The 14,038-nt window shown below is 38.7% G+C and overlaps 1 non-coding gene across 1 annotated transcript; it reads left to right on the forward strand.

Annotated features, from left to right (window-relative positions):
• The first annotated feature begins 11,673 nt into the window (after nt 1-11,673).
• On the forward strand, nt 11,674-11,802 carry LOC137752578 (small nucleolar RNA SNORA3/SNORA45 family). The gene has a single exon (XR_011071201.1). It is a non-coding gene; the product is annotated as a small nucleolar RNA SNORA3/SNORA45 family (small nucleolar RNA).
• Nucleotides 11,803-14,038: the final 2,236 nt, after the last annotated feature.

Consider the following 14,038-nt stretch of genomic DNA (forward strand, 5'->3'; position numbering starts at 1 on the left):
CACCACACTGACATCAATGGACAGACATCAAGGGACAGATCATTCAGACAGAAAATCAATAAGGCAATAGACGTCCTAAATGAAACACTAGACCACCAGACGAGCTTAACTGATACATGCAGAACACTATGTCAAAAAAAAAAAAAAAACAAACAGAGTACACATTCTTTTCAAGTGCACATGGAACATTCTCTAGGATAAACCACATACTAGGTCACAAAAAATTATCAAAATTTTTAAGAGTATAGAAATTAATTCAAGCATCTTTTCTGATGACAATGGTATGAAACTAAATATCAAACACAGAAAGAAAAATGTGAAAATAATATGCACATGGAGACTAAACAAGGTGCTACTAAAAAAAACAATGGGTCAATGATGAAATCAAAGAAGAAATTAGAAAATACCTCAAGAGAAATAACAATGAAAACACAACCACACAAGATCTATAGGAGGCAGCCAAAGCTGTTCTAAGAGAGAAGTTCATAGCAATACAGGCCTTCTACAAGGAAAAAAGGAAACCTCAAATAAACAATTTAACCTAACATTTAAAAGAATTAGAAAAAGAATAACAAACAAAACCCATATTCAGCAAAAGGAAAGAAATAATAAAGAGCAAAGAATAAATAAATAAAATAGATATTAACAAAGAAAATGATAGAAAAGAACAGCAAAATAAATAGCTGTTTTTCTGAAAAGTTGAACAAAGTTGACAAACCTCTATCCAGGCTCACCAAGAAGAAAGGAGAGATAACCCAAATAAACAAAATTTTTAAAAAGTGAAAGAGGAGAAATAACAACTGATACTACAGAAATAAAAAAATCATAAGACAATACTATGAATAGTTATATGCCAACAAATTGGATAACCTAGAAAAAATAGACAAATTTCTAGAAACATGCAGCCTGCCAAGACTGAGCCAAAAAGAATGACAATATGAACAGACTAACCACTAGAAGTGAAATAAAATCTATGGAGAAAATAAAAAGAAACTCCCTGCAAACAAAAGTCCAGGACCCCATGGCTTCGCTGGAGAATTCTACCAAACATAAAAAGAATAACATATACCTATACTTTTCAAACTCTTCCAGAAATTAAAGAAGAGGGAACACTCCAAAATTTATTCTATGAAGACACCATTTCCCTGATACCAAATTCAGACAAAGACATACAGAATAAAAAATTACAGGCCAAGACCTTTGATGAATATAGATACAAAATCATCAACAAATTATTACTAAATCCAATCCAACAATGTACAAAAAAGATTATACACCATGATCAAGTTGGATTCATTCCAGTGACATCCTTCACTCAATATACATAAATCAATATATGCGATAAACCACATTTACTAAAGGAAAGACAAAAAACATATGATTGATTTCAGAATGGTTCCTTTTTCTCTCCTCCTAACAGAAGCAAAAGAGGATTTATTTCTGTTATTCACTGTGAGAACCTAGTCCACCTCCAAGAGTAACTTAAAAGCTGTGTGATAAACAAGGCCACTTGAAGAAAGGCAAACTATAAAGGGAGTTTCTACCTAGACTGGAAACCAGAAGTTCTCACTTTAGCTTCTGAAATGACAATAAGTGCTATAAAGACAATAAGGAGGTGGGACAAGATGGTGGAGTAGAAGGACCTCGAGCTCACCTAATCTCAAGAGCACACTAAAATCACAAATATCTGCTGAACAACCATCTATAAAAAACACTGGAAGCTACCAAAAAAGATATTCTACATCCAAAGGCATAAAGAAGAAACCACAAAAGAGTAGAAGGGACACAGTCTCACTATAATCAAATCCTATACCCCCCAGATAGGTGACCAACAAACTGGAGAATAAATATATTGCAGAAGTTCTCCCACAGGAGTGAGGGTTCTTAGGCCCATGTCAGGGTCCCCAGGCTGGGGATCTGACATCAGGAGGAGATGCTCACAGAACATTTGGCTTTGAAGGCCACTGGGGCTTAATTGCAAGAGCTCTACAGACTTCGGGAAACAGAAACTCAACCCTTGGAGGGTGCACACCATGTCTCATGCACACAGGGATATAGGACAAAAGCAGTGATTTCATAGGAGCCTGGCCAGACCTACCTGCTGGTCTTGTAGAGTCTCCTGGGAGGGTGGGAGGCAGCTGTTCATCACTCTGCAGATGGAAATAATGATGGTGGAAGTATCAGGGAGTGTCCATCAGCATGAGCTCTCCTACAGGCCCACATGTTGGCACCAAGACCTGGCCCCACCAAAAGGCCTGTAGGCTACCGTGTTGGGACACCTCAGAACACATAATCAACAGGGTGAGAACAAAGCCCCGCCCATCAGCAGACAGGCTGCTTAAAACTTCCTGAGCCCACAGCTACCTCTAGACACACCCCTTGACAAGATCCTTCCCACTAGGTGGCCAAGATGCAGCTCCACCAACCAGCAGGCAGGCACTGGTCTCTCTCATCAGGAAGAATGCACAAGACTCTAGACCAGCCTTACCCATCAGGGAACAGACGCCAGAAGTTAGGAAACTACAATTTGGCACACTGTGAATCTGAGTCTGCAAACACAGGACAGAATCTCCATCAGTACCATCTGGATCCTGGCCCTTTGGTGAGAGGGGAGTGTACTGCTGAGACACATAGGATATCCCTTACATAGGGCCACTTCTCCAAGGTCGAGAATCATAACTAAGCTACTATGCAAAGGAATATTTTCTAGACAAAAGAACAAAACAATGTCTTCCAGACAAAAACCCCAAAAGAACAACTAAGTGAAGTGGAGATAAGCAATCTACCTGAGAAAGAGTTCAGAGTAATGACCATGAAGATGATCCAAGAACTTGGGAAAACAATGGATGCACAGAGTGAGAAGTTAAAAGTTTTTAACAAAGAGTTAGAAAATATAAAGAACAAGCAGTAGAAAAATACAATAACTGAAATGAAAAATACACTAGAAGGAATCAATAGCAGAATAACTGAGGCAGAAGAAAGGATAAGTGAGTTGGAAGACAGAATGGTGGAAATCACTGCCAAAGAACAGAAAAAAGAAAAAAGAATGAAAAGAAATGAGGACAGTTTACAAGAATTCTGGGACAATACCAAATGCACCAACATTCGCATCATAGGGGTTGCAGAAGGAGAAGAAGAGAGAAAGGGCCTGAGAAAATATTTGAAGACATAATAGCTAAAAATTTCCCTAATATGGGAAAGGAAACAGTCACCCAAGTCCAGGAAGCACAGAGTGTCCTATACAGGCTTAACCCAAGGAAGAACATGCTGAGAAACATAGTAATCAAATTGTCAAAAAATTAAGATAAACAGAAAATATTAAAAGCAACAAGGGAAAAGCAATAAATAACATACAAGGAAATCCCTATAAGGTTATCAGCTGATGTTTCAGCAGAAAATCTGCAGGCCTGAAGGGAGGGGCATGGTATATTTAAAGTGATGAAAGGGGAAAACCTACAACCAAGATTACTCTACCCAGCAATGCTCTAATTAAGATTTGATGAAGAAATCAAAAGGTTTACAGACAAGCAAAAGCTAAAAGAATTCAACTCCACCAAACCAGCTTTACAACAAATACTAAAAGAACTTCTCTAAGCAGAAAAGAAAGGTCACAACTAGAAACAAGAAAATGACAAAATACGAAAGCTCACCAGTAAAGGAAAACATACATTAAATGTAGGAAAGCATGCACACACGAATATGATATCTAAACCAGAAACTGTGAGAGGAAGAGAGTACAAATGCAGGATATTTAAAATGCATTGGGACCTTCCTTCCCACAGATACAGTAGAAATACATCTACACGTGGAACTGCTCCTACAGAACACCCACTGAACGCTGGCAGAAGACGTCAGACCTCCCAAAAGGCAAGAAAATCCCCACGTACTTGGGTAGGGCAAAAGAAAAAAGAAATAACAGAGACAAAAGAATAGGGACGGGACCTGCACCAGTGGGAGGGAGCTATGAAGGAGGAAATGTTTCCACACACTAGGAAGCCCCTTCGTGGGCAGATACTGCGGGTGGCGGAGGGGGGAAGCTTCGGAGCCACGGAGGAGAGCACAGCCACAGTGGTGCGGAGGGCAAAGCGGAGAGATTCCCGCCTGGAGGATCGGTGCCGAGCAGTGCTCACCAGCCCGAGAGGCTTGCCTGCTCAGCCGCCGGGGCGGGCGGGGCTGGGAGCTGAGGCTCGGGCTTCGGTGATAGCTGGGAGGGAGTCCGGGAAAAAGTCTACAGCTGCCGAAGAGGCAAGAGACTTTTTCTTGCCGCTTTGTTTCGCGGTGCGCAAGGAGAGGGGATTCAGAGCGCCGCCTAAACGAACTCCAGAGTACGGGCGCAAGCCGCGGCTATCAGCGCGGACCCCAGAGACAGGCGTGAGCCGCGGTTATCAGCGTAGACCCCCGAAACGGGCAGGAGACGCTAAGGCTGCCGCTGCCGCCACCAAGAAGCATGTGTGCAAGCACAGGTCACTCTCCACACCGCCCCTCCAGGGAGCCTGTGCAGCCCGCCACGGCCAGGCTCCCGTGATTCGGGGACAACTTCCCCGGGAAAACGCACGGCGCGCCTCAGGCTGCTGCAACGTCACGCCGGCCTCTGCCGCCACAGGCTCGTCCCACATCAGTGCCCCTCCCTCCCCCCAGCCTGAGTAAGCCAGAGCCCCCGAAGCAGCTGCTCCTTTAACCCCGTTCTGTCTGGGCAGGGAACAGACACACTCAGGCGACCTACATGCAGAGGCGGGTCCAAATCCAAAGCTGAACCCTGGCAGCTGTGCGAACAAAGAAGAGAAGGGGAAATCTCTCCCAGCAGCCTCAGAGGCACCGGATTAAAGCTCCACAAACAACTTGATGTGCCTGCATCTGTTGAATACCTGAATAGACAACGATTCACCCCATATTCAAGAGGTGGACTTTGGGAGCAGGATATATTAATTTTTCCCCTTTTCCTTTTTTTGTGAGTGTATATGTGTATGCTTCTGGGTGAGATTTTGTCTGTATAGCTTTGCTTTCACCATTAGTCCTAGGGTTGGGTCCGTCCGTGTTTTTTTTTGTTTTGTTTTGTTTTTTTAACTTAAAAATTTTTTTTTCCCTGATAAATGTTTTCTTAATAATTTTTTCCTTATTTTCTATTTTTAGAAATTAAAAAAAAATTTTTATAATAAGTTTTTTCATAGTTTTTATTTTAAAAATTGTTTCTTAATATTTTTTCTTATTTTTTACTATAAAAAATTAATAAATCAATTTTTAAAAATTAAAAAAATCTTTTTCTGAATACATTTATTCTTAATAATTTTTATTCTTATTTTTTATTATAATAGGTTTATTTTATTTTATTTTATCCTCTTTCTTTCTTTATATTTTTATCTCCCTTTTATTCTGAGCCGTGTGGATGAAAGGCTCTTGGTGCTCCAGCCAGGCATCAGGGCTGTGCCTCTGAGGTGGGAGAGCCAACTTCAGGACACTGGTCCACAAGAGACCTCCCAGCTCCACGTAATACCAAACAGCAAAAATCTCTCAGAGATCTCCATCTCAACATCAAGACCCAGCTTCACTCAACGACCAGCAAGCTACAGTGCTGGACACCCTATGCCAAACAACTAGCAAGAGAGGAACACAGCCCCATACATTAACAGAGGGGGAGCCAAAAATCATAATAAGGCCACAGACACCCCAAAACACACCATCAGGTGTGGACGTGCCCACCAGAAAGACAAGATCCAAACTCTTCCACCAAAACACAGGCACTAGTCCCGTCCACCAGGAAGCCTACACAACCCACTGAACCAATCTTAGCCACTGGGGACAGATACCAAAAACAACGGGAACTACTAACCTACAGACTGTGAAAAGGAGACCCCAAACACAGTAAGATAAGCAAAATGAGAAGACAAAAAACCACACAGCAGGTGAAGGAGCAGGGTCAAAACACACCAGACCTAACAAATGAAGAGGAAATAGGCAGTCTACCTGAAAAATAATTCAGAATAATGATAGTAAAGGTGATCCAACATCTAGGAAATACAATAGACAAAATGCAAGAAACATTTAACAAGGATGTAGAAGAACTAAAGAGGAACCAAGCAACGATGAAAAACACAATAAATGAAATTAAAAATACTCTAGACGGGATCAATAGCAGAATAAATGAGGCAGAAGAACGGATAAGTGACCTGGAAGATAAAATAGTGGAAATAATTACTGCAGAGCAGAATAAAGAAAAAAGAATGAAAAGAACTGAGGACAGTCTCAGAGACCTCTGGGACAACAGTAAACGCACCAACATTCGAATTATAGGGGTCCCAGAAGAAGAAGAGAAAAAGAAAGGGACTGAGAAAGTATTTGAAGAGATTATAGTTGAAAACTTCCTTAATATGGGAAAGGAAATAATCAAGTCCTGGAAGCACAGAGAGCCCCATACAGGATAAATCCAAGGAGAAACACGCCAAGACACATATTAATCAAACTATCAAAAATTAAATATAAAGAAAACATATTAAAAGCAGCAAGGGAAAAACAACAAATAACACACAAGGGAATCCCCATAAGGTTAACATCTGATCTTACAGCAGAAACTCTGCAAGCCAGAAGGGAGTGGCAGGATATACTGAAAGTCATGAAGGAAAAAAAACTACAACCAAGATGACTCTACCCAGCAAGGATCTCATTCAGATTTGATGGAGAAATTAATACCATTACAGACAAGCAAAAGATGAGAGTTCAGCACCACCAAACCAGCTTTACAACAAATGCTAAAGGAACTTCTCGAGGCAAGAAACACAAGAGAAGGAAAACACCTACAAAAACAAACACAAAATATTTAAGTAAATGGGAATAGGAATGTACATATCGATAATTACCTTAAATGTAAATGGATTAAATGCTCCCACCAAAAGACACAGGCTGGCTGAATGTATACAAAAACAAGACCCATATATATGCTGTCTACAAGAGACCCACTTCAGACCTAGAGACACATACAGACTGAAAGTGAGGGGATGGAAAAAGATATTCCATGCAAATGGAAATCAAAAGAAAGCTGGAGTAGCAATTCTGATATCAGACAAAATAGAGTTAAAAATAAAGACTATTACAAGAGACAAAGAAGGACACTATATAATGATCAAGGGATCAATCCAAAGGAAGGTATAACAATTGTAAATATTCATGCACCCAACATAGCAGCACCTCAATACATAAGGCAAATACTAACAGCCATAAAAGGGGAAATCGACAGCAACACAATCATAGTAGGGGTCTTTAACACCCCACTTTCACCAACGGACAGATCATCCAAAATGAAAATAAATAAGGAAACACAAGCTTTAAATGATACATTAAACAAGATGGACTTAATTGATATTTATAGGACATTCCACCCAAAAACAACAGAATACACATTTTTCTGAAGTGCTCATGGAACATTCTCCAGGATAGATCATATCTTGGGTCACAAAGCAAGCCTTGGTAAATTTAAGAAAATTGAAATCGTATGAAGTATCTTTTCCGACCATAATGCTATGAGACTAGATATCAATTACAGGAACAGATCTGTAAAATATACAAACACATGGAGGCTACACAATACACTGCTTAATAATGAAGTGATCACTGAAGAAATCAAAGGGGAAATCAAAAAATACCTAGAAAAAAATGACAATGGAGACACGACGACCCAAAACCGATGGGATGCAGCAAAAGCAGTGCTAAGAGGGAAGTTTATAGCAATACAAGCCTACATCAAGAAACAGGAAAAATCTCGAATAAACAACTTAACCTTGCATCTAAAGCAATTAGAGAAAGAAGAACAAAAAAACCCCAAAGCTGGCAGAAGAAAAGAAATCATAAAGATCAGGTCAGAAATAAATGAAAAAGAAATGAAGGAAACAATAGCAAAAATCAATGAAACTAAAAGCTGGTTCTTCAAGAGGATAAACAAAATTGATAAACCATTAGCCAGACTCATCAAGAGAAAAAGGGAGAAGACTCACATCAATAGAATTAGAAATGAAAAAGGAGAAGTAACCACTGACACTGACGAAATACAAACGATCATGAGAGATTACTACAAGCAACTCTATGCCAATAAAATGGACATCCTGGAAGAAATGGACAGATTCTTAGAAATGCACAACCTACCGAGACTGAACCAGGAAGAAATAGAAAATATGAACAGACCAATCACAAGCACTGTAATTGAAACTGTGATTAAAAATCTTCCAAAAAACAAAAGCCCAGGACCAGATGGCTTCACAGGCGAATTCTATCAAACATTTAGAGAAGAGCTAACACCTATCCTTCTCAAACTCTTCCAAAATATTGCAGAGGGAGGAACACTCCCCAACTCATTCTACGAGGCCACCATCACCCTGATACCAAAACCAGACAAAGATGTCACAAAGAAAGAAAACTACAGGCCAATATCACTGATGAACATAGATGCAAAAATCCTCAACAAAATACTAGGAAACAGAATCCAACAGCACATTAGAAGGATCATACACCATGATCAAGTGGGGTTTATTCCAGGAATGCAAGGATTCTTAAATATACGCAAATCAATCAACGTGATACATCATATTAACCAATTGAAGGAGAAAAACCATATGATCATCTCAATAGATGCAGAGAAAGCTTTGACAAAATTCAACACCCATTTATGATAAAAGCCCTGCAGAAAGTAGGCATAGAGGGAACTTTCCTCAACATAATAAAGGCCATATATGACAAACCCACAGCCAACATTGTCCTCAATGGTGAAACACTGAAACCATTTCCACTAAGATCAGGAACAAGACAAGGTTGCCCACTCTCACCACTATTATTCAACATAGTTTTGGAAGTGTTAGCCACAGCAATCAGAGAAGAAAAAGAAATAAAAGGAATCCCAATCGGAAAAGAAGAAGTAAAGCTGTCACTGTTTGCAGATGACATGATACTATACATAGAGAATCCTAAAACTGCCACCAGAAAACTACTAGAGCTAATCAATGAATTTGGTAAAGTAGCAGGATACAAAATTAATGCACAGAAATCTCTTGCATTCCTATACACTAATGATGAAAACTCTAAAAGTGAAATTAAGAAAACACTCCCGTTTACCATTGAAACAAAAAGAATAAAATATCTAGGAATAAACCTACCTAAGGAGACAAAAGACCTGTATGCAGAAAATTATAGGACACTGATGAAAGAAATTAAAGATGATACAAATAGATGGAGAGATATATCATGTTCTTGGATTGAAAGAATCAACTTTGTGAAAATGACAATACTACCGAAAGCAATCTACAGATTCAATGCAATCTCTATCAAACTACCACTGGCATTTTCCACAGAACTAGAACAAAAAATTTCACAATTTGTATGGAGACACAAAAGACCCCGAATAGCCAAAGCAATCTTGAGAACGAAAAAGGGAGCTGGAGGAATCTGGCTCCCTGACTTCAGAGTATATTACAAAGCTATAGTAATCAAGATAGTTTGGTACTGCCACTAAAAGAGAAATATAGATCAATGGAACAGGATAGAAAGCCCAGAGATAAATCTACGCACATATGGTCACCTTATCTTTGATAAAGGAGGCAAGCATATACAGTGGAGAAAAGACAGCCTCTTCAATAAGTGGTGCTGGGAAAACTGGACAGGTACATGTAAAAGTATGAAATTAGAACACTCCCTGACACCATACACAAAAATAAACTCAAAATGGATTAAAGACCTAAGTGTACGGCCAGACACTATGAAACTCTTAGAGGAAAACATAGGCAGAACACTCTATGACATAAATCACAGCAAGATCCTTTTTGACCCAGCTCCTAGAGAAATGGAAATAAAAACACAAATAAACAAATGGGACCTAATGAAACTTCAAAGCTTTTGCACAGCAAAGGAAACCATAAACAAGACCAAAAGACAACCCTCAGAATGGGAGAAAATATTTGCAAATGAAGCAACTGACAAAGGATTAATCTCCAAGATTTATAAGCAGCTCATGCAGCTCAATAACAAAAAAAACAAACAACCCAATCCAAAAATGGGCAGAAGACCTAAATAGACATTTCTCTAAAGAAGATATACAGATGGCCAACAGACACATGAAAGAATGCTCAACATCATTAATCATTAGAGAAATGCAAATCAAAACTACAATGAGGTATCACCTCACACCAGTCAGAATGGCCATCATCAAAAAATCTAGAAACAATAAATGCTGGAGAGGGTGTGGAGAAAAGGGAACACTCTTGCACTGTTGTTGGGAATGTAAATTGATACAGCCACTATGGAGAACAGTATGGAGGTTCCTTAAAAAACTACAAATGGAACTACCATACGACCCAGCAATCCCACTACTGGGCATATACCCTGAGAAAACCATAATTCAAAAAGAGTCATGTACCAAAATGTTCATTGCAGCTCTATTTACAATAACCAGAACATGGAAGCAACCTAAGTGTCCATCATTGGGTGAATGGATAAAGAAGATGTGGCACATATATACAATGGAATATTACTCAGCCATAAAAAGAAATGAAATGAAGGTATTTGTAATGAGGTGGATGGAGTTAAGAGTCTGTCATACAGAGTGAAGTAAGTCAGAAAGAAAAAAACAAATACAGTATGCTAACACATATATATGGAATCTAAGGAAAAAAAAAAAAGGTCATGAAGAACCTAGTGGCAAGATGGGAATAAAGACACAGACCTACTAAAGAATGGACTTGAGGATATGGGGAGGGGGAGGGGTGAGATGTGACAGGGTGAGAGAGTGTCATGGACATATATACACTACCAAATGTAAAATAGATAGCTAGTGGGAAGCAGCCGCATAGCACAGGGAGATCAGCTCGGTGCTTTGTGACCGCCTGGGGGGGTGGGATGGGGAGGGTGGGAGGGAGGGAGATACAGGAGGGAGGAGATATGGGAACGTGTGTATATGTGTAGCTGATTCACCTTGTTATAAAGCAGAAACTAACACACCATTGTGAAGCAATTATACTTCAATAAAGATGTTTTTAAAAATGCATTGGAAATTAAGAGATCATCAACTTAAAACAATCATTTGTATATGTATAGACAGTTATATTAAATCCTCATGGTAATAGCAAAAAAAAAATGTAAAATAGGTATACGCATGAAAAAGAAAAAGGTATTCAAACACAACACTAATGATAGTCATCAAATCACAGGGGAAGAGAACAAAAGAGGAAAAGAAGAAAATAAGACCTACAAAAATGAACCAAAGCAGTAAACAAAATAATGAAATGGACATACGTATTGAAAATTCCCTTAAATACAAACAGATTAATTGTTCCAACCAAAAGACACAGACTGGCTGAATGGATACAAAAACAATACCCTTATATATGCTGTCTGCAAGAGACCCACATCTGATGTAAAGACGTATACAGACTGAAGTTAGGGGATGGAAAATGTTATTCCATGCAAATGGAAATCAACAGAAAGCTGGAGTAGCAGTACTCATATCAGACAAAATAGACTTTAAAATAAAGGCTGTTACAAGAGATAAATAAAGACACTACATAATGATCAAGGGATCAATCTATGTAGAAGATATAACAATTGTAAATATATATACACCCAACACAGAAACACCTCAATATATAAGGCACATGTTAAGGACATAAAAGGAGAAATTGACAGCAACACAATAATAGTGGGCCTGAGACTAGAGTCACATTCTGACAGATCTTGTCCTGGTGTGCTAGTGTGCTCAGAGAGAATCTGTGGGTCTTAATTCATTGGTGAGGGCAAGCAGTACCCCTAGGAGTGACCCAATGGGAAACATGCCCTCCCTGGAAAAAAATAACTAATAATGGGGGATTTTAACACCTCACTTACTATCCAGACAGAAAATCCATAAGAAACCACAGGCCTTAAATGACACATTAGACCACGTGGAATTAATTGATATTTACAGAGTATTCCATCTGAAAGCAAAAGAATACATATTCTTTTCAACTGCACATGGAACATTCTCCAGTATAGATTACATGTCTGGCCTCAAAGCAAGCCTATGTAAATTTAAAATTGAAATCATATGAAGCATCTTTTCTGACCGCAACACTATAAGATTAGAAATTGACTAGGAAAAAAAAAAAGAAAAACACAGAAAAAATGTGGAGGCCAAACAATATGCTACTAAACATCCAATGGATCATGGAAGAACTTAAAAAGGAAATCAAAAAATGACTAGAGACAAATAAAAATGAAAACACGATGATCTAAAATCTATGGGACACAACAAAAGCAATTCTAACAGAAAAGTTTATGGTGATACAAGCTTACCTCAGGAAACAAGAAAAATTTCAAATAAACAACCTAACTGTACGCCTAAAGCAACTAGAGAAAGAAGAACAAACAAAACCCAAAGTTAGCAGAAGGAAAGACATCATAAAACTCAGAAGAGAAATAAATAAAATACAGACTAAGAAAACAGTAGAAAAGATGAATGAAACTAAAAGCTGGTCCTTTGAAAAGATAAACAAAATTGTTAAACCTTTAGCCAGACTCATCAAGAAAAAAAAAAAAAAAGGGAGAGGGCCTAAGTCAATAAAATTAGAATAAAAAAGGAGTGACAACGGACACCACAGAAATAAAAAGGACCATAGAGACTGTTACAAGCAACTACATATAAAATGGACAACCAAGAAGAAATGGACAAATTCATAGAAATTTACAATCTCCCAACACTGAGGCAGGAAAAAATAGAAACTATGAACAGACCAATTACAAGTACTGACTTTTAATTTTATTTATTTATATTTATTTTGCTGTGTTGGGTCTTCGTTTCTGTGCAAGTGCTTTCTCTAGTTGTGGCAAGCGGGGGCCTCTCTTCATCGCGGTGCATGGGCCTCTCACCATCGTGTCTCTCTTGCTGTGGAGCACAGGCTCCAGACGCGCAGGCTCAGTAATTGTGGCTCACGGGCCCAGTCGCTCAGTGGCATGTGGGATCTTCCCAGACCAGGGCTCGAACCCGTGTCCCCTGCATTGGCAGGCAGATTCTCAACCGCTGCGCCACCAGGGAATCCCAAGTACTGACTTTTAATCTGTGATTTTTCAAATTCCAACAAAAAAAAGTCCAGGACCAGATGGCTTCAAAGGTGAATTCTATCAAACAGTTAGAGAAGAGATAACACCTACCCTTCTCAAACTCTTCCAAAAAAATTGCAGAGGAAGAAACCTTTCCAAAGACATTCAATGTGGCTACCATCACCCTGATACCAAAACCAGACAAAGATATCACACAAAAAGGAAAATTTCAGGCCAATGTCACCAGTGAATGTAAACGCAAAAATCCTCCACAAAATACTAGAGAACAGAATCCAATGACACATTAAAAGGATAATACACCATGATCAAGTGGGATTCATCCCAGGGAGGCAAGGATTCTTCAATAAAATCGCGTCAGTTAATGTGATACACCACATCAACAAATAGAAGAATAAAAACCATATGATCATATCAATAGACGCAAAAATGCTTTTGATAAAATTCAACACTCATTTATGATAAAAAAAAAAACTCTTTAGAAAGTGGGCATAGAGGGAACCTTTCTCAACATAATAAAGGACATATATGACAAACCGACAACAAACATCATTCTCAATGGTGAGAAACTGAAAGCATTTCCTCTAAGATCAGGAACAGGAAAGGATGTCCACTCTTGTCACTTTTATTCAACATAGTTTTGGAAGTCATACCCACGGCAATCAGAGAAGAAACAGAAATTAAAGGAATCCAAATTTGAAAAGAAGAAGTAAAACTCACCCTTTGCATGTGACATGCAACTATACATAGAAAATCCTAAAGATGTTACCAAAAAAAAACTAGATCTCATCAATGAATTCAGTAAAGTTTCAGGATACAAAATTAATACACAGAAATCTCTTGCATTCCTATACACTAACAATGAAAAATCGCAAAAAGACATTAAGAAAACAATCCTATTTAACTTCACATCAAAGAATAAAACACCTAGGAATAAACCTACCTAAGTAGGCAAAAGATCTGCACTGAGAAAACT

The sequence above is a fragment of the Eschrichtius robustus genome, chromosome 1 (genome assembly GCF_028021215.1).
Source record: "Eschrichtius robustus isolate mEscRob2 chromosome 1, mEscRob2.pri, whole genome shotgun sequence".
Taxonomy (NCBI): Eukaryota; Metazoa; Chordata; class Mammalia; order Artiodactyla; family Eschrichtiidae; genus Eschrichtius; species Eschrichtius robustus.